Raw genomic sequence first — 24322 nt, 5'->3', positions numbered from 1 at the left:
TTGCAGCTCTAAGTATATCTTCCACAGCGTTGGTATAATGCCTTTACTACCTCATGGATGGTTGCCAACCTAAGGAAGGAAGAACTGGCCGTGGACTCTTTGGGTAGAAGCCACTGATGGAGAAGAGCTTTTCACTGTTGCCATATCAACCCCCCAACTCCTATCTCTGTCTTACTATGAAGTGTCAAGTATGAATGAAGTCATCTCAGCATTTCTCACCTAAACTGAAAAATCTCTGGGCACTTTTTACACTTCTGATCATAATGTAACCCTGTACAGTCATGCCACTAGAGACCCAAAGTCAGACCTGGTTTGGGCAATTTCATATCTGAAGGCAGCAATGCTGCTTTCTCTTCTCGTAAAGCTGCAGAAGATGGCTAGGGGCATCCATGCAGGTAACCCCTTTTGTCATACCTGTTATCTCCAGGTACAATCAGAGGGCTGGATTAGTGCTGAACACAGTGAGAAGTGCAGTGCAACCTGTTGGATAGACCCAGCCACACGACTGTCACGCTGGGCAGGACAGCGTATGTGAGAGATTGACAAGACTATCTTGTTTCTGCACAGGGGTTTTGTGTGCTTGTGGGGTTTAGAGTGATGGGGGCTCTGTACTGCTCAGGTGTGATAATTCCCAGGTCAGTGTGGGTCTCCAGCAGATGTATGAGTGCCCTGGAAAGAACTGGCTGTGACATGAGCTGTTGTGATCTTTTATGGCTCAGGGCAATGGAAGGCCACAGATATTGTAATATAGAGTTCAGGACTCCAACCTTTTTTGACATACAGGCTGATGCTGCAGTAAGACTCAAGGCAGGAGTTCTCTCTTGGCTGCATTTGACTCACACCAGTCTCAGAGTGACTTTTTTTTCCACAATCTCTTTTGCCAGCAGTTTGTTTTACTGTGTCACATGAAATATTTCCTAATTAGGCTGACCAGGTTTTCCTTTCTTATATTATGCTCTTGCATTTTGGCAGTGAGGTGAGGCTATAATTTTTGCTTTGTCGTTGATCTGTATGCCCACGTCTTCGCTGTCCTCAGTTGCTTCTGAGAACTAAGCCCTATGAGGGCATTTGGGATGATGTCCCTCAGCTCAGAGCATGGAATGGCTGACCCAGGGAGTAGGAGCCATCCCAGCAGCATAGCTTGGGGAAGGAGGAAGGCTGCTGCTGCAGGCAAGGCTGGATACCTTAGTTGTGCACGCCACAGATTTTCGCATGGGAAAAGTCATCTTTGTTCCCTGCAGTTTGAAGTTGGTGCTGATGTTATCTCTGGGGTGATGGCACATCCATCCCTGTCCAGTGCCTTGTAGGAACTGCTGTCTGGGAGTTGGTTGTGTTGATACACTCACTGTTGGAACTTGTGGCTTATGTGAGGTGTCCCCGAGCACAGGGTCTGCGCAGCATGTTCTTGTGAAACTCCCTGAAAGACCAGCAACTTGAAGACGGGTTCACTTGCCCTCCACTACAATTTCTCAGTAGAAGCTTGGGTTTGTTCCAGGAGAAGTGCCCAGCACAGTCAGGTTTCCTCCTCCTCCTCTGGCCTGGAGTGTGCAGGGTAATAGGGCTGTATCCAGACTTGAAAACTGGGGCAGAGGGAGCCTGGCTGCTGTGTGTGGTGCCAGGGAGGTGGCCCACGGCTGAGCAGAAGAGATATAGATAAGCTAGTGATTTGCCCCTGCAGGCTGTCAGTGCCAGGGGACCTTCCTTGATGGGGTCTGACAATCTGCCCTTGCAGGCAGGCTGCTCGTTGCTGGTGTGCCTGGCCAGGAGGATAGTACAGCGCTCCTTCTGCGTCGTTTTCCTAGTAAGAGTTGACATTGTTTTCACAAGGACAGAAATTAAGCTTGACTAAGCAAAGCCACACGAAGCCTCACTGCTGAGGACTCCTTGAAACATCTCCTGCTCAAGACAGTGGTGGTGCTTCTCTTCCACACCCCACTGCCCTCCTTCCTGTGGGATTGCTCCTTCAGTTTTTGTCTATGTAACCTACCAAACCTGCCCTTACATACATGGCTGTTGTCAGTGGTCTGCCTGAACTGTATTCTGCATGTCCTCTGCTCTGTCCCTACACAAGTGTCCTCTGAATCCAGCGTGCTCCAGAGAAGACAAACCATGGGCTTGGAGTGGTGGCACCATCCTCAGTGTCAGGAGGCTGAGCATCGTGCAGCCCTGAGGAGGTGCTTTGTGGGGGCTGTGGGGTGAGGATGCAGGGTGCAGGTTGTGATCTGGCACTGTCTGTCTGTGTCGAGGGTCTCAGCAGGGGCTGGCCAGGTTAGGATGGCCATTGCTGATGCTTCCTTTGGTGGCCCAGCTGGAGCACGTGCAAGAAATGGGCCCAGCTGTAGCCAAGAGCCAAGTGGAGAAAATGGCTGGGGAATCCGAACTTGAAGTCAGTGCTGTGGGCATCGTATCAGGACAACATCAGATGCAGCCTACAAGTCTTTCCAGATATTGAATGTACCATCTGAGACATTCCTGAGTGTTTGATTATAGAAATAATCTTTCTTTGTGCTGTTTTGGTTTTTGCTTTTTAGCCTTTGGGAGAAAAATCCCTCTATTAGATTAGAGAGGTCAGTGTCTGTGTGTATGCAGATGGAAATGATCCACTGTGAAAACTTATGCAGGAAGAGTGGGTAACAGAAGAGCTTTGCCTTCTATTTTAGATAGACAGAGATGTTACGAGGAGTTGAATAGTTCCAGACCTGGTCAGCACTGGGATGACCAAGGAAAACACTGGGTTAGCTGGATGAGAGTGTGGCTCAGAGTGGTATGTCCTGCACAGGACCAGGGTGAAGTCAGGCATTTTCTTTAAAATATGGCTTAAAGCTGCCAGCAGTTACTGACCAGTCTTTGGTCTTTTTCATGAAATGTTGGATGTTGGGAACTCACTGCTGTATCCTTGTTCCTGTCAACCTCCCTGAATTTCCTCTTTCTGTTACAAAAATTGTTCTTCTCTTCTGGATGCTACAGGAGGTGGATGGCTCCACCTCCCAAAAACCTACACAAGCTCTGAGCTCCAGTAAAAGAGTGGGCAGTGGGGGAGGTAAAAGAAAAAGCTTATTTTTGCAGAGTGCCACTCTGGGTGGTGTATTTTAGACAGATAAGGTCTGTTGCTCTGCCAAATGCAAACTTGATGTACACATACCCCCCACCCCTTGCAAAATGGTATTTGTATTTTTTTCTTTAAAATTACCATAGTCTCCATCTGGTAGCATCCTGCAGGACTGAGCTGTATGTGTGTGGATACCGAGATCAGGACGCAGAGTACAGCCTCTTCTTGCGCATCCCGTTTTGGGGTTTGTTTTCTGTTTACGCAGTAGAAACAAATGGATTCATGCCATCTGCCCCAGCTTCCAAATGAAACACATCTGTGTAAGACAGCTACAGAGGGACGTGTGGGGCCAGTGAGGTTTCCAGCACAGATGCAGCAGTGTCAGCATGCTGCATCCCTGTGCATCCCGAGGAGAGCAGCCAGGGTGCTCTGCGCTTCCAAAGAGGTGCCAAATAGTGGATGTGGGAGCCAAACTGCGGGCACCAAGTTTGGAAAATCTTGCAGGAATCTTGGCACTCCCCTCCTAGCCTTGCCTGGATATAAACAGCAGTTTTTGTCAGAAATCTGCCTACAGATTCCCCCTCTTCATTTTCTCTCCTGACTGCATCTCCAGATGAGAGCTTTAGTGCTTCACAGTATCACAGGTTGTTTTTAATTCCAAATGCCAGCAAGAGGTCTCCCTAACATAGAGTGCATATATATGTAATACATATATGGCTTTGGATGGTTATAAAATTAGGTGGGTCATACCTCCTTTCTTGTATAATGCTTATCCTCTTAAAAAAATCAGGTGTGATTTTCTCTGAGGTCTCCAGTCCTAGTGAAAGGAAAGGAGACCAGGTTGCTGAATGCCTGTACCACCAAGTCTCTTTCTGAGGCTTCCTGAAACATCAGCACTGCAACTTGTTTTTGAGTTTTGCATAAGAAAGAAGGAGAGCAAATGCCCCTGTGTGCAGTTTAAAATCTGGCACTGAAGCATTTCCTCTCATCTTCAACTCCATATTCATCTCTCCTGCTCCCTCCTGCACTCAGTGTTTTCCTTCTGCTGTGATGGTTTTCACATAACCTCTTTGGCAGCCACAGAAGTTCTTGCAGCCCAGACTGTGTTGGCACTTGGGGCCCTCAAAACATCAACCACTGCCTCTGACTTAATGAAGCACATTCAACAGAAGCTGAAAAACAAATAGGTTTGTGCAAGTGCTTCTAGATTCTAAGCTGTCGGTGCCCAAGAGCATTTCCTTACTTCAAGGTCCTGGGGTGTTCCCAGACTGCAAGTCGGGCCAAGACCCAGGGATGCCATATCTCTTTACTTTGGAAGAAAACCCCGGTGGACGGAGGGAGCAGGAGATGCTCTGGTCTGTCCTCAGTCTTAGGGGGAACCAGAGATGTGGATGTCCTGGCCCCATGGTTTTGTCAGAGACTGTGACTTCTTTAGGGCTAAGCCAGGTGCTCTATAGGAACAGGGAGGGAGCTATAGGGTGAAAGGAGAAGAGCAGTTCATGGGTTAGCTGCCGATGAGCTGAGTGCAGGACCCAGCTCGGGTATGGTGAGGGCTTAGGGCTGCTCTCTAGCTCACTTCCCTGTAGGTAAACCGGAAAGAAAGTTGTTCTCTGCTTCCCAGGTGCATTGTAAGGTCCACAAAGACTGCAGAAATATAGCTGTATAAGGTGGGTTGATGTGCTGTTGCATAACTTGCAGAAAAACCAGGAAATAAAGTTAAGCATTATCTTTCCTTTGTGTATCTTAGAGCCCTTTAGAGGCTCTAAGGTCTGATTTATACAAGAAACATCCATGAAATCATGTTTTTAATAGGAATGAACTCATTAAACTGAACAGCTCACACTGATTTCAGTCAAATCCTTACTAACTCAAATTAAAACAATATAACCTACTGCTTAGCAAAAAATAAGAACACTAAATTGTTTTTAAATGGCTTTAATGTAAACCATTGCACTTCTCATGTGGAGATAAGCCTCAAGAACAGGATTTTCAGAGGAGTTGATTGCTAAGAAAGCCATCTTTGGGGTGGCAGCAGGAGATACTCAGTGCCTCTGAAAATGGGTTCTTAATTAGCCTCTTCTCCCAGAATCACAGAAAAACAGGTCGGGAAAAGATCTTCAGAACTGCTGTGGTTCTACCACTAACAAATATGTATAGCTAAATGATGGTCGTATACATAGATACACATGCATGCATATATCAATCATTGCCATGTTTTGTGCCTTTGAGGACCGTTTATTTGTAAAAAAATGCTTCCTCAGAGAGGTGAATGATTCAAGTGGATACACATTCAAGGGGAAATGCTTACATTAAAGCCAAGGAGAGGTTCAGATTTTTAACCAGGAGCTATTTATTTACTCAGACTTTTACTTTTCTTTTTATATTATCCCTTTGCTATTACCACAGTTATTTGTGCATGGACTGTGCATAATCTGGGGTTTGAGAAACTACTTATCTACACTGTGAAAATTGAAGTCATGCCTTGTAAGAGTACTTACAGCTAGAAAATGGGCATGAAGAAAGCAAAATCTGTGGAAAGGCAAAGCGTTTGGATCCGACCTGCCTATCCTGCAAGACGTCTTGGGCTTTATTCAACACTTATTGTTACATTATTGTGTGGCCATGGGAAGAGGCTTACAGCATCAAGGCTTCATCAGCTGTGGGCAATTTCTAGGCTTGGTCTAGAACAGGGACCAGGATTTGGAGATGCCTGGGGAGACTGAGAGATGGGGCAATGACTGGGAAGTGTAGGATTCCAGAAAGAAAGAAGTGGGGCTGAATATCATCACCAAAAGACCTTGTTTGTCTCCATCTTCATTTTCCTTTCTCAGATCCCACAGTCCCATCTGATGAAGTTCACCTACTCATTCTTCTTTTCCAAAGGGGTATGAGCAGTTTTCCCTAAAGAAAAAAAAAACACCCCGAGCTCCCATTGAAACACCATGGATATGCTTTGATTATTTATCAGTCTACTGTTTTATGTGCCACTTGGCTTGAACATTTCACGTTTGGATGTCAGTGGCAGTCAGGAATGGGATCTTCATCCAGCTCCTTAAGATGTGTTCCTTCTGCTGTCGGGACAGCAGGAGCATCACAGCATGTCAGTCGTGTTCAGCCAGCCTTTGTCATACATTTCCTGGGTAGTCCCAGGTAAGGTTGTCTGGATACAAACAACTGGCAACACTTTTCTTGTTATGAAAAAAAAAAAAAAAAAAAAAAAGGTACCTACAGCCATTCTGTGTCACTGCTGTATGCAGCTCTACACCCCCCAGTTCTGACCCATAGGTTCTCACCTTTGGGTCACCTTTAAGTGACCTTAAATATCAGGTCACTTTTAAATATCAGGGCCTTTGTGCAGATACACCCTGCAAATATATTTTCTCTAGATGGACAAGAGGTTGTACTCCTCCATGCCAGTGGTTTGTAATTAACATTGCTTTAATCTGCTTTCTGTGTCCACCAAACATCAGTCCAAACACGGATGAAGCCTACTGTACCCTGTTGCAAAGGCATGAGGAAAGGGACAGGGAAGAGGCTCCTTGAAGAGGCAGAACAAGCCCACAAAAGGGGCTTTCACTGTCTCCATAAACACTTTTAAGAGAGGACAGGCTTGTCCCTGAGTGAAGTGAGGCAGTGGGGAAACCCTCCTGAATATTGGCTGTTGGAGTTTGGGTGCAAACAGCTCCTGTTTTGCAGGTAGAAAGGTGGCCAAGCTGGTTCCTTGGGAGAAACTTAAGTAGCACAGGTGTGGAGGATAAAGGGCTGGCAGGTGAATCACAAGCTGGTGATGCAGCAGGTAGGTAGGTGTAGTGATAGTGGTGAGAGAAGGCAATGAACCTGGGGTGGGGTGGATAAAGTCACTGCCAGGGCTGAGGGGAAGAGACAGTGGTAGAAGGTTTAACAGTTTTTCTCTTTCCTCGCAGGTCTGGGCATCTGAATACTTTTGGTGCAGGAAATGTGCCTGTCACTCAAGAACTGTGTTTGTGACACTTAATCAAGGTGGAAGTGAGACTGGCTGAGATTATTCTGCGTTTCCATACTATTCATAATTCAGGTGAGCATCAGGGGTATCAGAAAGACCCTGCCTCTGCCCTTGCCTGTCTGTATGGTATGTGCATATGCAAATCTGCACATTCCCAAGAGAATTCAGAAATCAAATAAAAGAGAGAAGAAAAACTGTTTTTTTTTTTTTTTTTTTTTTTTCTTTCACAGTGCTAATCATCATGGTATCCAAGTGCCTATTTGTTAAGCTTGCATAAATCATCATTGCTTTTGTAACAGCCTCCTGGGGGAAGTTCTGTGTAATTTATTGGCACTGTCACAGGGGGAGTAGCAGTGGGTGGGCAGGAGTGGGCTGGCTGGCAGGAGCTCTTGGTGCTGTGTGCTTCGGTAATCCCTGCTGCCCTCCGGAGCCCCCAGCCCAGGGCAGGGCTGCGAAGAGCTATGGATGTGGATGGGACAGGCGAGAGGTGTGTGCCTCGGCAAGTGGTGTCCTCCCCTGCGGTGGGGATGGCTGGGGAGAGCTCGGAACTGCTGCCTGCTGTGTCCTCCCTCCCGGGCTGCAGCACGGTGTGGGCCGATGGTTTTAGGGAACGTGGCACGACGGGGCTGGCGTGATGCCTGGCTCCTGCACAAAGCTCCCTGGACCTGCGTGCGGGTGAACGGCAGCAGAGGGAGAGCAGCAGTACATTAAGGATGCAAAGGGTGGACAGGGCACGATGGGGGGATGGGGAATGCTGCCCGTGAATGCAATGCATAGTACGAACCTTTGATACTGCCTGAATGAAACATGAGGCTGGCTAGCAGCGAGCATAGCTAGGAAGAGCATTCCTTATCCTCATATGAAACCACTAGACTAACTTTCCTTTGCTGACTTGATGCCTTACTTTAGCCAGACTCTTTCTTTTGGGTAGCTACCACCTGTTTTTCTTCCTTTGTCTTCATCTGTATGCCTCTTGTGACCTCTGTGCCAGAGGAGGTGATACAAGTGCCTTGTACTGTTCATGCCTGCTCTATTTTTAAATGATTTTCTGTAGTCTGGGAGCAAAATTATGGTATGTTCAGAGCTGCATACAAAGTGTCCAGGGATCAAGAGATTTAAGGATTTGAAGATATATGGACTACCTCGAAGGTAATCCTTTGATATTAAAAGCAGAAAACCTGCCAGGCCACTTTGCATAATATGCTATATAATCTGTGAAGTAATTCCAAGGTGCCTGTTACCATGGCATCTCTTGGAAAAGCTCAGCAATAGTAACAGAAAAACAGTGGTGGTGGGTTAAAGCAAGAACTGCAGCTCTGGGCTCAGGCATGCAGTTGCTGTACCTCAGCTGACTGTGTACTGAAGTGCATATGGCTGTGATTATTTTCTTACCTCACCACAAATGTATGTTAAAACTCATTATCTTAAACTTCTGGCACTGAGGTTTTCATCTTAACTTGCCTCATAAATAAAGCCCAGCCCAGTTGTGCTGCTTAACTGAGACTCACAGTGGTCCATCAAACCTGGCTGACTTGGCTGTGTCTCTGCAGTGGATCTGAATTCATGTTGGAGCTCCCTCTGTGGCTTGGGTAACTCCCAAGAGGTAGGATTCAGATGACTGACTGCGTCTTCTTCAGAGCTGGTCGCCTTCCATTTATTCAGAACGGAGAGAAACTGGCTCCTCTGGGTACGGTCTATCTCATTCCAAAATAAATCTCTGAAATAGGTCAACTGAAATGTACCTTAAACCTGATTTTCCTCCACTGGTTATAAAGGAAATCTTGAATCATTGGCAACCATGTTACAGACATCTCCACAGCTCAGTTTTAACCAGATGGAGGCTTTTAGTGCAATTTGAGATGCTCTAGGGACCTGAGACATCTGCATGGGGTTGGCGGGGATGACATGAGGCTGGTAGGAGACACCTGTCTTTCAAGAGTGGCAGCTGGAGGCTAGGTTGCAGAGAGCGTCCCAAATGGCACTAAATGCTGATTGCTGGAAACTGAATAGGGCCCAGTGGGTGGGGTACAGCTCCAGACTGAGGCACTTGGGTATCTCCAGGTAATCGTCTATGTGTGAACTCTGTCTCTGCACACCCAGGATGAATCATGAGAGCCCATCTCAGCTGCTCATACACAGGTATGCAGTACCATTTGAGGTGTCCCACTGTTCCCACCTGGGCTCTAGCTGCTGTTCCAGAAATGTGTGAAAGCTGCATCATATCACTGCACATCTTCAGATACCCTAGGGTGTAGGACTAGCAGAGGACACCCTGATTAATTGAACCCTGGCTCTAGTCAACACAGTCAGTGGATCCTAGAGAGGAAGCATCTCTCCTCAAAACAGATACCCAGTAGCTGGCCAGCTGGATCCCCCCTCAGGGACTATTGACTGTATGGAATCGCTTTTCATTGATTGTCAGGGAATTCAAAGGTCTAAGGCTCAGTTCAGTTGCTCACCCATAGACATCTATGGTCTCTGCTCTAGGGTATCTGAGACATCTGCATGGGGTTGGCAGATATGACACAGACCTGTGCCCTCCTGAACCAGCAGCTGAAGGTAACTAGCAGGTAAGGTACCTAAAGGTGTCTCAAATGACTCTAGACACCTATCTTCAAGCCGCTGCAAAAGTATAGCCGCCTAAATGGAGATGGCTGAGTGCCTAATGGAAGCCTCCTAAAGACCGATGCAACAAATCTCACTCTTTATCTCTTTCCTTATTTCTACTGGGCTTCCTTTATGTGATGCTCAGCCTGATGGGGAACTTGTTGTTGATTGAGGCCTTTTCAGCACCACAACAATGACAAGAGAAAAATACTGGCACAGTGGAGGCAGGCTGCTCTGATGGATATCCCCAGCCTCCGTGCCATACTCCTCAGGGTGGACAATGCCTGCCCCATAGAGCCTGAGCCTGTTGGGGCTCCTCAGCCACCACTAAGACAGACTCAAGGAACTTCAGATCTCAATGTAGTTACACTTGGAGAGGTGCAGCATTTTTATCTGAGCAATGAGAGAGCATGAATTAATTGGGTATAGGATCTTTCAGACACCCAGTTATTTGAACAGCTCTAAAAGAATATATATAAATATGCACTGTCTTGGTTGTAAACTCCTTAGATATACCGAGAAACAGGGCCTTAACTGCTAGAGCCCAGCTGCCTCAGGCACTTGTCTTTCATCCCAAGAGAGAGCACTTTCTGCATATCCTCAGGCTTGTGGCAAAAGCACTATTATTTCTGTGGAGTGAGATTTATCTTAGCTGATTTCTGCTGTCTAAAACCCATCCAGAGCTTCTCCAAATTCCCTTACAACTACTGTAGCTGGAAAGCATCCATCATCCCGCTCTCAGCCCTAGTTACTCCCTTGCAGAAGCAAAGCAGAAATATTTACTGTGGTCTCTGTGGTTTGTTCTGTGGCTTAAGCTGATAAAGTTTGTAAAAGCGTATATGGCCAATACATTATTATGATGGTTCATGAGAGAAATTGGAAAGATTCAGTTCTTGCCAACTCCCACTTTTTTGACATGGCTAATGACACAAGTTTTGCCAAAATGTACAGAGGACAGCACCCTTGGAGCTGTCAGAGGTGGAGGCAACACACCAAATATCTGCTTGGATGGGGCTGCAGCTCACTGTCTGTGCAATTATCTCCTGAGACCATTCGTGGGTTTTGCCCAGTCTTGGTTTGCTGCCAACCTGCCAGCACTCTCTCTCAGACTCATTCAATTTTATTTCATCACCTTCCAAAGAAAAGGCTTTGATCACGGTTTGGATCCTGAAGAAGAAAGCCGCTGCTTCAGTCCCCCCTCTGCCACATTGGCTTCCCAATATTCCCCTCACCCGTGGCATCTCTCCCTCTAGTACAATAACTCCACACCTGGTTATAAAATCTACACCTGGTTATAACGTGCATTTACCTGCAACAGCTCACTGTAGTGTAATAGTTTGTTAATGGGTTATGTTTGCATATCCATAGCATTTTGCTTTGTTTTTGTTTGGTTTGGTCCCTCAGAAAACTCCAGTTTTGTTTTTAATGTTTCAGTCAATTGACTTCAGTATGAATTGGAAATGGAAATAGTTTTGTGGGTTTTTTTGTATTTGATTTGAAATTTTGTTATTGATATCAGTATTTTTTATTATTTGTCATTTGTTTTCACCAGTTTTCAACAGACTGAGACCTTCTGAGGGGGAAAAAAAGGTGGCTGTAGACAGTTTTGATTCTGTTAGATCTGTGTCCTGGGATGTGCCATCGTGCTCCAGCTCTAGCTGAAGCACTGCTAAATTATGAATGCTATAATCCAGCCCGCAGGGTGAATCAGCTGCACTGCGTCTTTCAAGAGATGCTGCAGCAGCTCAGGCAGTCAAAGATTTCAAAACATGTTCAATGCCAGTGGTCCCAGTAAGAAACAAAAATCTTCTCACCAACATCTTAGATTATGCAGAAAGGATTTTTTTCTTCATCAAAAATATTTTGGTGGAAATTCCCTATTGCTCTCTTGAGAAGGAGACTTATCCTGGGGCTGGAAACTGCAAACGATGTTAACACGCCGATGATGTGATTCCAGGCTCATGTGGATTTCGTTGTAGGTTTTCTGATTCTTCATGACGGTGCATCCAGATGTGCCAGGGTTGGTGACAGAAGTGGAATGTTATTCTCTGCTGGGGAGCCCCAGCCTTGCTGGAGCATTTTTACTACAGTTCCTGAGGTGTAGTGTTTTGTTTTTTTTTTTGGTGACATTTTGTGGTTTTCTATTAACAAGGAGTTGTAGATTTTGCTCTAAGTAGTCAATTTAGATTTCACCTTTGTTTTGCTGGACATTTTAACTCCTCCTGCCTCGGCTGCCCCAACCTCCTTTAGGCAATCCAGGTTCAGCTCAGTGTTTTGAACAGCCCAAATCACTCAGAGGTGAAAGTGTGATGATAGAGTGTGTGGAAATTTTTGTGTTCCCAGAGGAGGTCAAGGATGGATTCCAAATCTAACTCTGCTGCCCGAGTTGCTGAGGCACTGAATTTCAGATTTTGTTCAAACTGGGTATAAATGCATTTTAGAACACGGAAAAGCAGAGGGTTTATAAATCATTACGTATCACTGGGGAATACCTGATGGCTTGAGTGCTCACAACGTGTGGAATCCGGAAAGAAATACTGAATGAAAAGCTTTTTTTATCCAAAATGGAAAGACGTCGCAATATGCAATAATTCTTTGTGAATCATGTCATTGTTAGTTTGTAAGCAAAATAAAAGGCATGCTATTTTGTTAACTGTGTAGGAGTTAATTTTTACTTTGATAATAGAGCAACCTACTACAAATGTCGTGGCAGAACATTTCACTAGTAGACAAAGGAAACTTCCTTTGCTGCCAGTCGGATCTTTTTTGCTTCTGAATGACAGAGGAGATTGCAACACTTTGCTGTGTGCTGCCAGTGAGAATCTTAATTTACAAGAGATAAGATGAATTTTTGCAATATCAGAGCAAAATGAGGAGCTGTCCCATGTGGGAGGGGACACACCAAGGCTGTCTTTCCTTGTAGGACTATCTTGTTTTCTTAATTTTTCTTAACTACCAGTCCAAAAAAAATCTTGCACCACTTAACATCAGTATATGTTGATGAATGGGAGAATAGGTTTTGGCATCCTTTACTAGTTCATCAAACCTAGCAGTAGATGATGCTTCTAAATACCGGAAAATATCCTTAATGTGTCAGCTGTGCAGTGATGAGTGGGAAGAGTTATTTTTCCCAGATTCCAGGACAAATAGCCTGAAGGAAGAGATTTGACTGTCTTTATCCTAACGCTTGTTAAACATTACTGGTCAGAAAGTTCCCCAGCCTTTTCAAAAACCTGTTTGTGGGAACAAGCATAAGATAGAGCTGGAATATTTCCCAGAACTGATTCCTGACCATTATGAACTGAATCTTCTCTTTGTCAGAAGCTCATAAGCAGCTGGGTTTTCAAGGAGGAGACTGGCATGTGATAGTATTCTGAACCTGCTGCTGTTCCCTGGAAAGCTAGAGGCAAAATTTTTGACTAATTTCAGAAGAAGCAGTGGTAAGGTGTCTGCATCAATAGTTCCGCTGTCACCCAGCCTGCTCCTGTATCCCCAATGTGCTGTTAAAGGTATTCTAATGATTTCATTTTTAATCAATATGATTTACTTATTAACCAGAAATGTTCTGTAGTAAACTTTTATCAGCTAGTTGAGTTATTAGTGCCATTATCATTATGTTATACAATTATATCATCCATGGAGCTGTGTTCTTGCTGGAACTAATACTGGGGAATACCCTGACCCATTTTAAGGGCTCCCTGAAGTAAGCTAAGCCGGCAATAACAGTGTCTTCTTTATCCAGCTGTATTTTTCATAACAAGACAGTAAAGCAAAGGAGTGTTTTCATAAATACCTTTTGCAGATAATAGGTAAAAATTTCCTTCTCATTCTCATAATTTAGTACTGTGATTGATAATGAACGAGTGCGTTTGTGTTTCAGCATGTCTTTGGTTTGTAGCAGGTTCAAATCCCATTAGCGATTCTTGTCTCTGGATGTACCAAATGGATGAAGGTCCTCAGGGGCTCATTTCTTTCTTCTGAGCTGTTGCAGAGTTCGGGTGGGAGGTTCCCACTTAGCTGATTAGGTGTGTTTAGGTGCTTAATGAGTGCTGCAGTTAACTCCAGGGTGCCATCAGATTTTTATGTGCTGACAAGTTTAGGGGGCCCTGGATGACCGTCAATTTGAGTAGTGCTCTTGGAGCTAGGCAATAAATTCCACCTAAATCTTGGAAACCAGTGTAGATAGTCTGAATACCATTCAGTCTTCCCAGTCCTTACTTGGATGCCAAACGGCCTGCAGTTGACCTGTTACAGCAAAATAAAAGCAGAGTAATGGATGGGGATCCAGGGCCATCGCTGTAGCTAATTGTGTTGTACTTTCTTAAGGAGCCAGTCTACTAAAGTCTCAGTCTGGAGCTTCTGGGCTAGTTCTGGACAACCTGAGGTTTTAAAAGTCACAACAGGCAGCTGTGTGGGCTCCTTGAGGTGGGCTGGATGATTCAGGCTCTCTTCTGTTGCCAAGCAGAGGGGACTGGATTTTCTGAAAGATGCTGTACATTGAGATTGTAGCCCTATTTCCATGCGGTCTTTTATGGTAAATTTACTTTGGTTCTTCCTTGTTATCTTCTTTTATCTAAACTAGGAGTTACTCAGGATGGAAATGTACTTCTACAAACTACACAGCAATGCAGAATAGAACTGTCCTATAGTGATGCACATAGATAATTACTAGTGCTCCAATACAGACTAAGTAGAATCTTCCATAGGTTCTTGCAAAAAAAAAAAAAATTTCGAGTTTCAAAACAAGAAACTGAACCTCATGTTACATTGCTGTAAGACAAAAAATAATAATTGAAGCCATAGCTTCAATGTATGTGACTAAGAATCACAGGATCATAGAATAGTTTAGGTTTGAAGGGAGCTCTGGAGATCATATTGGTTGACCCCCCCCCCCTCAGAATGGGTCGGTGTAGAACAGGTAACTGAGTCATCTCCAGTCTTATTTGTGTCCCAGTTGCAGTGTTTAACCAGCCTTGTGATAAAAAAAAAATCCATATATCTAAGTAGAGATTCCTGCCATGCAACTTGTGTCCGTTGCCTTTTGTCATGTCATCCCTTATTCCGCCTCCATCTTCTTTATGCTCTTCTATTAGGTAGTTGGAGATAGCAGTAAGATCTGTAAGAACAGGAATTACTTCTGCTTGCTAAATTGGAAAATATTGACTTTTCTGCCCTCGAGGCATTTTTCCTTACAGGTTTACTGATATTGAAGAGTATCTTTGGCCAGAAGCTTTCTGAGGAACTTTCTATTTCTGAAGACAAATCCTATTTATGGAAATGTCTTTGTACAAGGAGTTGACAGGCAATTCTGCTTATTGTCACCTACTTTTCACTTCTCATCTACAAACCGAAGGTCAAGAACTGTAGTTGTCACTGTGAGCTCATGAGAAGCTGACAGGACAGGAGATGGCTTTCCCGCCCACAGGTGAGAAGCATTGCAGAGCTGCCTGGGTGAAATCTTTGCCATGCTAAAGTTAAAAGGAGTCTTCTGCCCGTACAGGTCTTGTGAAAGAGTAGGAAGCAGACAGCTGCTCTGCTTAACTGTGCCTTGTAGGATCTCATCTGTGATACTGGTTGGAGATCCATACCATGCATACCTGGAAATAGAGCCCTGGACTTGCAGATGACACAAAAAATAAAGAAACCTGACGCATCTGTACAAGTGACAGCCCTATATTGCAATCCTGCACTGGGATTGCACACTGCTATTCCTTTAATGAGCCCTCCTCGCCTCTGACAACTCGTTCCTCTCTGCACCTCTGTCCCAGCCAGATGTCAACACCCCTTAGTGCTTCTGATGCAACTGTTACATTATGCTCTTAAACAGAACTTTTTCCCACCAGAAAAAAATAATAAAAAAAAGATTGGGAGATTCTGACAGATCTGAGGGAGCAGGTTAAAACTAGATGCCAGTTATACATTGCCCAGCAGATCTTGGGGGAACCTTTGAAACCGCAGGCATGGGACCCATAACTGTAAGAGGACAAACACTAACTAACAGGGTTTCATTTCAGAGAGAAGTAAAGACTTATGGCCTGCCAGGTTGTAAAAACTTTAAACTCTCTCTTCTCTGTTACCTAAAGGGAAGGAAGGCTTGCTTTGGCTTAGGTGCCTCCATCACTTCAGTTATCCTTGGCACTAGATGCAAGCTCTTTGGTTGCATCACTGCAAACCTCTTACATGTGTGTTTACAGTTGAACATGTGTCTAAGCAATTTGCTGAGTTAAGCTTTAGTTAGGTACATGAGGTCTCATTTCCTCAATACAGGAAAGTCATGGACCAGTTGGAGTGGGTCCAGAGGAGTGCCACAAAAATGATCAGAGGCTGGAGCACCTCTCCTGTGAGGAGAGACTGAGAGAGTTGGGATTGTTCAGCTTGGAGAAGAGAAGGCTCTGGGGAGACCTTATTGCAGTCTTTGAATACTTAAAGGGGGCTTATAAGATGGGACAGACTGTTTAGTAGGGCCTGTAGAGATAGGGCAAGGGGTAATGACTTTAAACTCAAAAAAGGTAGATTCAGACAAGATAGAAGAAGGAAGAAATTTTATATGAGGGTGGTGAAGCACTGGCACAGGTTGCCCAGAGGTGGTAGATGTCCCATCCCTGGGAACATCCAAGGCCAGGTTGAACGGGGCTGTGAGCAACCTGGTCTAGCTGAAGATGTCCCTGCTCAATGCAGGGGGTTTGGACTAGATGACCTCTAAAGGTCCCTTCCGACCCAAACCATTCTATGTTTCTATGATCCAACCTCCCCTCCCCTCTCAGAGGGGCACTGTAGATACACTGGGGAACAGAAAGCTTGCCTGGCTCTTGTGCTTCTTTGGAGCTACTAACTTCGCTTGAGTGGGGCTGCCCCTGTACATGCAAAGTCACTAAAGTGGCCTCATTGATCTTTAGTTTAGGAGCAGCGTAGCTCAATTTGCACAGCATTAGGTCTCAAGCCAGGTTTGCTTTGGATGAGGCATGCTTTGTTTTTTTGTGCTCATGTTGTACAGCTTGTCCTCAAACTCTTAAAAGATGACGTGGTTCATATCACCAAACAAAGATATCAGGGTAGAGATACAGCTATTTTGTTTAAAATATGGTCCAGCCTGTAATCCCCTCGTTGGTTTTATGTGTGTTGTTAAGTATGAACAATGAGATTAAAAAAATGGCATATGGATTCTGAGCATGTAAAAAAGTGTTCCAGATATATCATCTTTACTGCTGAGACTTTTTAATTACACTGGAATAACTCCATGGCAGCCAGTGGGATCATAACTAGGTAAATGTGCTGGATGAGGCCAGCGGGTACAGTCTTAGCTTATTATTGTTCATGTCACTCTCAGAAATTCTCCTGTTTTCCCATTTGCTCACTAGGCAGCTTTTTCTTGTTGTAGTAAAAAGAAATTTCACTGGTTCTTTCACATATTTCATTCTCAGCCTTCCTCTGAAGAAGCGTAGCCATAGCGCCCTATTTTCAGACAGGAAGATAAGAAAATGATCCGCAAGAGTCAGAGTTCAGGCAAACTTAGTTGTTCCCCTTAGTCCATCCTCCTGGAACAGAATTCTTCTCTGATGCATTTTCTATCACTTTATCCGGCCCACTTTTTAAATAAATTGAGCAAATGATCTACAACATTAATCTGGAAGCTGATTCCAGCCCAAAGAAACTCACCATCCAGTTGAAATTTCCCCTTATTGCTTCCCCACTACCCCCAGTTTCCCTGATGCACAGGAGTGTAGCAGTGTGGGTTTAGTCAGTGGTAGACTGGTAGGAAGTGCTCCGAGATGAGCAGGTCCCCTGCGAAACCTTTAGGGCTGATGAGTGGCAAGGTGAAATGCACAGGTGCAGATCTGAGGTTAACACGTCAGCAGAATTTACCAGTGGTTTCTGCCTAGGTATATGTGGTGAAAATTTATCAAATTGATTACTGCTTATGAAAAAGTCTTTGTCTTTAATTAGGAATCGTTTAACTTGGACGGTGAGCTCAGGGAGCTCAAGAACAACTTTAATGAGCAAATGGTGTTTGTCCTGGGCCCCCTGAACAAGCAAGATCTGGGCAGGACCACCCAGACAATCAATGTTGTGTGCAGCTGCATCATGACAGTAACTCCACTGCACATGGGCATCTGGCCAGCGTCCCTGGTGCATGTGAACCTTACAAATCATGAGATAGAGCACACCTGCACTGAGCTTAAACTTAAAGATTTACATGCACTAGGTGTGTGTAACTGGTTTTGTTTTTCACTGAGTATAAAGGTGGCCAAGCCCTAGGACTGGGTGGGCGCACCATGTAGGCATTTTCCCAGTTATTGAGAGACTCCTGGTGCTGGCTGCAATGGGGCTACCCAGCCGAAGGGTGGGCTAGGATGATGTTAAGGTGGGAATTAGTGATGTATCCTTTTCTTAGTCTCTAATGCTTTGTGGTAACGATTTGATGCTTCACTCCTACTGCTCTTATATCATATTGTGCATAATAACTAGTACTGTTTCCTTTTATTACATTGCATGCTGTTTTCCTTTATTATATTGTAATATAATAAGCTGCATTTATTTTTATATTTGATTTGGAATTAATCTTTGCTTGGTAGCCAGTCAATCAGCACAACAGTATATTACATTGGAACTGCACTTACACGGTGAGGAGAGGTAGCGCTGCAACATGCAGACGAAGCAAGCAACAATAATTCATCCAGTTTCCATAAATCTTTTCCCTTTCAGTGAGAGATAAGACCCCCACAGACAGTGCATTAACATTATCGTTTCTCTAACAGCGGTGCCTCCTGGCTCCAGTAGAGATCGCGGCCACATCTGCTTGGAGCTATGGAAACATGTGCTTGAGGTCTGTCTCCATTTCATGGTGTTTGTGCACTTGCAAGAAAACTAAAGATATGAGGAAGTTAAGTATTGCTGTCATCATTTTGTGGGAGGAAAGTGGAGGAAAGAAAGCACAGAAAATGTTAACAAGTGTCGTAAACCCCCCTGAAGTCCATCTTGGAACCAAAATATAACCAGACTGATGGCCACACATTGCTAGGTAGTGACATAGAACAGGCGTCAAGGAGAGATTGGTGAGTCATTAACAGCTTCAAAAATAAGATCGATGACATGGCATTAAACGCACAAAGCTTTATCTGTGTGAGAAAGGCTTTAAAAACCAGAAAATGGAGTATGAAATGGCAGAAGTCACATTTAAAACAAAAAATGTCATATCGCCTTACTCGTGGCATTTTGAGTCGAAATGAAAGCTGTATTTTTAGCTTTCACAAGTGTAATCAACTAGATGTTGAAATGAGAGGTACAAATATCGAAAGGATTTCTGTAAAGGATCAATGTCTCCTGATCAGAATTACAGATAGAGAAACCAGCTTACAGAAGCCCCCAGTTTTCCAGTTTGGCTCTTTGTTCATCTCCTGGCTTGCCTTCCAATAGTGAAGTAGCAATCAATAGAAATTACGGCACCTGTTGACAGAGAAGATTAATATTGGAAAATAGTTGTAACCTGTCTATCAAATACTTCTGGTAGTATAAAACACAAGTGTTGATCGCTACTGATTATAGCCATGTCCCTGAGCAATAGTCCTGCAAGCTTCACGTCAGTATGTGAGAAAGCAAATTATATCATATAGGTGCTCCACAATATTAACATATCAGCACTGAGGCTGTCACTGCCATCGTAGGATATTGTGGCATAAAAAAATCTTAACCCAGTCCTTCATGTAAATGGCTTCTGGGATAGCAAGGAGCTATCCTCATGCCTTGTCATCCCTGTGTCTGGGTTCAAGGTGCCTGTGATGCTTAAGGGTTCCACCCCATTCTCAGATGGTGGCAGTTTGTGGGCACTTCCCACTCTAGGCCAGCGAACTGGAGCCCAAGTATGACCAAGAAACTCCTGCTCCACTGCTCACTGCGATCTCTGCAGTGCTTTGGACAATGGAAATGGAATTGATTCCCAATGACAGGAAGGTGACTTTTTTGGAGGGAGTCTTTCCCTCTTCCTTACCCTGTTTCCTTGTCCTGTGCCCCATCACTCCACCACCACAGCCTGTAGCACACCACGTGTGCTGGACATGCTTCTCCAGCACGTTTGTTTCCAATCCTGCGTAAATATGTGGCCTTATGGGCTGTCTCCAACATGCTTTGAGAACTGAGTGTGAAAAGGGCCTTGGCCACCCAGTCATTGACCCTCGAGGATGGCCTGAGGAAGCTTCTGGGAGGATGCAGAGACCTCCGCATTGCTCACCCTGCTCACCAGCCAGCAGGAACGGCAACATCCATCACTTTCCCAAGGCTGGAAGCCATTGGGCTTGCATACATAATGTACTCTTGGCTTCCTTCAATGCAATGCAGCAATTGAAAATGAACACGAGAGCCAAAGCACACAACTGGCATGAGCTGGTGTGTCTCTGGGCATCCAACTCATTCGCAGAGTAAGTGACCCACATCATCTGTCAATCTAAATGTGCATGGCTCTCAGGAAGTCTTCCATAAGGACATTCACAGATTAAGAAAAGTATCAGCAGCTCTTAAGTGGCAGGCTATATTACACCCTCCCACCATTTTTTCTATTTTTCCTCTTTGTGTATTTTCCTTGGGGAAAAATATATTTTTAAGAGAAAGCAGCAGGAAATATCCAGCTGATTCAGCTCCAGAGAAATTCCCCCAAGATCTCATTTCTTTTGTTCTGCTCTGCATCCCAAAGTACACAGACGGTGTGTTTACTCAGTGTCTGTGTCTCTGCAAGTTCGCTGTTATGAGTGTTCATCTGTTTAATAATTCATCTCCAATTGCAACGACTTTTTGGCTGTTCAGATCAGATTTTTACTTTCTAAAGCCACTCCGCATATTTGCTGAGATGATCTCTTCTGCTTCTACTAGTCAGAAGAGTTTACCATTGACTAGATTGGCTTGCATATGCTTTTGCTCAGATATGTTGATATTTCAAGGGCAGAATATTTCAAGGGCAGAATTTTCGCATCTTTTTGGATGGTGCTGAGAAGAAAGCAAGAAATGTTACATCTGGTGAGAGTTAATTATATTTCAAATCTGTTGTGATTGAGTTGGCTTGGCCTATAAATACCAAGTAGAACGTGCTCAGTGTTTGAAGACTCAGACTATGCTTCTGTTGAGTTAGTTTTGTAAGTTAATGGCTCCATGGAGGGATAGAAATTAAGCTTTTGACAGCCCGGAACCCTCTGCTGTGCACTGGAGAAAAAACCTGGATAGCACTGAGACCAAACCCAGCTTAGGTTTAGATCCATTCAAGGGCACAGTACTCGGAGGTGTGGTCTTAGACACAGAGCAAGGGAAGGTGAGAAGTCACTGTCTCTCCTTACTCAGCATTAGCTAACATAACTGAGAATTTTAAGCTCAGGCTTCCTTCTGAATAAGCCCTGATATCGTTTTGGCTTTGCTTTTGTCTATACCACATATCAATTTATCATCATCTCTCAAGCATGAGTTTCCTGTTACAGGAGGGGTAGTTTTAGCATTTGCATGCTCCAGATGGGCAACCTGAGACATGGAAAGAAGCCAGAATGGAATCAAGGTTTTCCAAGTTTCAGTCCATCATCTGCCTAAGAAGACTGAAGGTTTAGCTGTCCTCTAAAACTTCAGCAGCACAGAGAGGAGGCAGGTGAGTCAGGCAGCAGGCTCTTTCAATAGCAAGAGAGCTCCATGGTGGAAGCATCATTAGTTGCTGCTCAGTGGTAGACTGATAAAGTCTTATCTGACACATTCTTGGCCGCAATTATGGGGTAGGGTCACCATCACTGGATCTCTTCCATCCTCAGGCTGCTCATTAGTGCCATGATTTTTGTGGTGAAACAGTGGTGACAGATAAATGCACAGCCAGGGCTGGGCAGGCCAGACCAGTGCTCGTCTCCTCCTTGACTTTAAGCACCTCTGTTGATTTAATAATTAACTGTAGTGTGTTCACTGGATGGTCTATCTGCAGATCAAGTCTGCCTCCAGAGAGGTCAATGACAAGATGCCCATGGGTTTTAATGCTCAGGCCCTGTGTGAATTAAGAAACAGCAATTGTCGTGGCTGAGAAAATTTGTATGCGCATGCCTTTATGAAGTGAAGACCTTTCCAAAGCAGTGGTACTTATAAAGACCCATAAAGCCCTTCTGCAACGCCGTTTATTTTCCTGAATGCCTATATCTTGCATTTTGAATCATCTTTACCAAAGTGTTACCTGCTGTATTTCCTGCAGGACATAATTACATCCTCTCTGAAAAGATGGGTTGAAACAGCAGTTGGACTGCAAAGACAACGAGTCCTTGAGATGCTGCAGGCTGTTGAGGTCACTGGGCAATGAAACTACGGAACACGTTGTCTTGAACTTGTGACAGTAAGAGATACCCTGTCAGATGAAGAATCCCACTGGTACTAGGAAAGCAAAAGACAAGAAAAGTCTGCTGGCTTGCACCAATGTGAGGATCTAAAGTTACCAGAGCACTTTTATCAGTATAAAAGCTGCATGACATTGTTTTTCCGGATCAAGTTATTGCTGTATATTGTCACCTATTCTTTATTTTTTAACTAATTTTCTTCCTATGGAGAGATTAGGTTTTTAGAGACTTCACAAAGCAAGCAGCCTCTGCAAATATAATGTCATTCAATGACATTTGCCAAGTTACAAGGAATATTGAAGATTTGTGCCAACACAAATCAAGAAGATTCTTTCTGTACATTGACTTATGATTGCTGCCTATTTACATATAATGTCTTTTCCTCCTTCTGACTATATGCTTCCTCTTCCATAATCCTGTGGCCTGTGACTTTCAAGATGTGGCTTACAGAGCTTCCATTTGGCTCTGAAATCTTGCCCAGACAGGAAAACACAGGGCTAATGGGTGCCTCTAATCTCCTGAAGGATGTGGAGGGAAAAGAATATTTACTAGAGATCAGTTCCACTTCATCATTTAATTTCATAAGGAGGGGTGTCTTTTCTTGCCAAACTACAAGAATAGGCACAGCAGATGGGACTCAATTCCCAGCTCAGCCCCAAAGAGGATCTTTTGTTAGTCATCTGTAGATGATCTGATTTTCCCTGGGTTTCAAGCACAGCTGGGAATCTAGTGGTATTTTTCAAGTCCTTGTACTTTTTTGAGTGCAACTGTGGGTTAGAGGTTTTTGGTGAGGTCCACAAAGTCCTGGGCAGATGTCTTGTTTCTGAGAAAATTTGTTTTGGGTGTGTGGCTGGGCCACAGGGAAGGGTATGAGTCGTAAATGTTGGATGCTGAAGTTCACTGGGGTAATCTAAATCTAGAGACAGATCTCCCCATCACTTGTAGGTGTCTGGAGAGCATATAAAGTCTGCCTCAGCTTCTTCCCATGGGGTGAACCATTCCAGAGAGTTCATTCATGTCCAGAATAGCCATGCAGAAATGGAGGGGCTGAGAGAGGCAACTGCTCAAGCTGGCACTTACTGAAAGATGTGGAAATGGAAGGACACCCCAGGAGTTTGGTGGTCCTTGCTGTTAAGTATGAGTTTTGGGGAGACACAGATCAGAACCGGAATTTCTTAGGAATAACCTCGTTTGGAGTTAACAGAATTAAGCTGTTATTAGTAGCAGCAGGTCATTAACTCACACAGCCTACTCACCCGTGTAGTCAGCAGACACTCTCACTCTTGGTTATGTGCTTGCAGCAGTGTCTGGGAGACCAAGCCCAGCCGCATACTCAAAAGTGCAGGGTCAAACTGGCACACGTGGCTGCTTGGTAGGTATCTGGAAAATCCCTCTAGGAATACTCTGGTTTATCAGGGGTGTGTATATTACTGTGTATAGCAGCCATCATGCTCCTGGATGAGGTGTGAAGCATGCAACCTCTTGTTGCTGCTAGTGGGTGCTCCTGCTGTTTCAGAAGACTCCTGTGCACTGGGTTTATCAGTTCTTCTGGAGCACTGCCAGTGTCTAGAGCAAATAAGTCCCTGGGAGACCTTCAGGCAGTACCTTCTCAGCACATAACTTCCCTCTCTTTGTTTTCTGGTGACAATATCACCTGACCTGTGTTTTGTGATTTTTTTTTATGTTTTAAAGAGCAAGGAAGAGAGAAGCATCAACATTACCTTGAATCCCCCCAGCCAAGATCCGTCCATCAGGGAGGGCTGGCAAGGTCCTGCCCTTCTGCCTGCTGGGCTTAGACATCACGTATCTGACTGGAGTGTTTGCATTTTTTTACTAATAAGGAGAAAAGTATTGCTTTTAAAATAATGAGTTTTTTTTTTTTTTAAAAAATCGATTTCACAAGTTTGTAGCCTGCAACTAGAATTCTAACCACTTTTAGTTTTAAGTTTCACTGGTGAACTTAAATGAACTTGAAATCTGCCCAGAGCTGTGGCACTAATGTGTCCCTGATGGGAAGCAGTAACTGACAAAAGAGATAACCTGAATGCAGTCAGGACCATGTTTCCTCAGCTAAAAATATGATCGACACTTTTTATTATTAGTTGAAAAACTGAGCAGCTTAAGAATGTGTGATAGGTAAACAGCAGCTTTTTACTGCATTCCCAAGCTGAAAAAGCAGCTTGCTGGGCAATTTTTTGAAGAAAACAACATAAACTTACTATTACACTTGAGAACCAAGTGAGAAACAGTAAAAGTGTACTGTTGTAAGAAAAACACTTGTAGACTAAGCTTCGCTTCATCTCTGATGAAAAATGGCACTTTGTGTTTCAATAGATCTTTATTTTG

At 44.3% G+C, this 24322-nt stretch overlaps 1 protein-coding gene across 26 annotated transcripts in view; it reads right to left on the bottom strand.

Annotated features, from left to right (window-relative positions):
• Nucleotides 1–6252: 6252 nt before the first annotated feature.
• Nucleotides 6253–24322, bottom strand: part of DLG2 (discs large MAGUK scaffold protein 2) — a 1068724-nt gene continuing 1050654 nt past the window's right edge. For all 26 annotated transcript variants that reach the window (XM_080375907.1, XM_080375911.1, XM_080375888.1 and 23 more), the window contains one exon: nucleotides 6253–24322. This exon is cut by the window's right edge and continues 13224 nt beyond it. The gene's annotated coding sequence lies outside the window, so the exon portion shown is untranslated.

This window comes from Falco punctatus (genome assembly GCF_963210335.1).
Source record: "Falco punctatus genome assembly, chromosome: 2".
Classification (NCBI taxonomy): domain Eukaryota; kingdom Metazoa; phylum Chordata; class Aves; order Falconiformes; family Falconidae; genus Falco; species Falco punctatus.
This window is presented reverse-complemented; position numbering and strand designations above follow the sequence as displayed.